Source organism: Pteropus alecto, unplaced genomic scaffold (assembly GCF_000325575.1).
Source record: "Pteropus alecto unplaced genomic scaffold, ASM32557v1 scaffold81, whole genome shotgun sequence".
NCBI classification, from domain to species: domain Eukaryota; kingdom Metazoa; phylum Chordata; class Mammalia; order Chiroptera; family Pteropodidae; genus Pteropus; species Pteropus alecto.
The window spans coordinates 1,493,091-1,494,133 of NW_006433378.1; the positions used below are offsets into that span (position 1 = coordinate 1,493,091).

Sequence of the window (1,043 nt, forward strand, 5' to 3'; positions counted from 1 at the left end):
TAAACACTGTGCTGGCTTCAAACAATCTATCCATTTTAGGCATTTGGAGATAGAGCAGTGAACAAAATACTGAAATTTCTACCTTCATGAATCTTACATTTTCATATATAGACACACATCTAAGTCCCTAAACGATATAAAGTGTTATCATGTGCTATAGAAATGTTAATGCCTAAAGCAATTGTGCCTGACCCTTAGGCTGAAGTCTCTATTATATTCTCTCAAGTAATATTGCATTTCTTTTCTACTTAGATCTTACCAAAATTAAAGCTTTACTTGTGTAATTATTAAATAAAAATTAACAAATTATTTTACTAATATCTGCCTTACTTCAGAATCCATGAGACCAGAAATCAAAATGTCATTTTTTTCTTCTTCTTTTTTTTTTTTTAACTTGGGAGACATTTATTTACTTTCCCGCATTATTGATATGTAGCTAAATCATATCTCCTCAAAAAATATAACACTATTGAGTGACTATCATATCCTATGGAGAACTTTAATCTTTGGTCACAGTGTTAAGAGCTCCTGGTTTTGGTCCCACAAGCTCTCTTTGAAATGACCTATTTTTTTTTTTTTTCATTTTATGCTCATTACTTAGCAGTGTCTCTCATACAGTAACAATCAAAGAAACATTCACTCAAGAAGTAAATGAATGAATGAATAAATTAGTGGCTTTATCTAGTTTTCAACTCTGTGACCTTAGAATAATTAATGAAAGATTGTAATGATAGAGCTAATAGAAAGAATAATTAAACAACTTGTTCCAATCATTTGCATAACAGGACCAACAAGAAAACCTGGTTTTTCTGAATATTAATATGATTAATTTCCCATTCCACACAGACTCACTGTTAAAAAAATATACTAAAATTTAAATCAAATTCTACAAACTCTGTGTATTATATTATAGTTAAAGCAGTAGAAAAATAAAGAACTGTACTAAAAATCCCTGCTCTTTTACAAGAGTATCTCATGCTGTCAGGGTCCACCCTAAACTTTCTATCACAGTATTTCCTAAAGTGCATTGTGTTTATAGTCCT

General features: G+C 30.1%; 1 non-coding gene across 1 annotated transcript; it reads right to left on the bottom strand.

Annotated features, from left to right (window-relative positions):
- Positions 1-439: 439 nt before the first annotated feature.
- Positions 440-565, bottom strand: LOC112476921. Its single transcript, XR_003045253.1, has one exon. It is a non-coding gene; the product is annotated as a small nucleolar RNA SNORA25 (small nucleolar RNA).
- Positions 566-1,043: the final 478 nt, after the last annotated feature.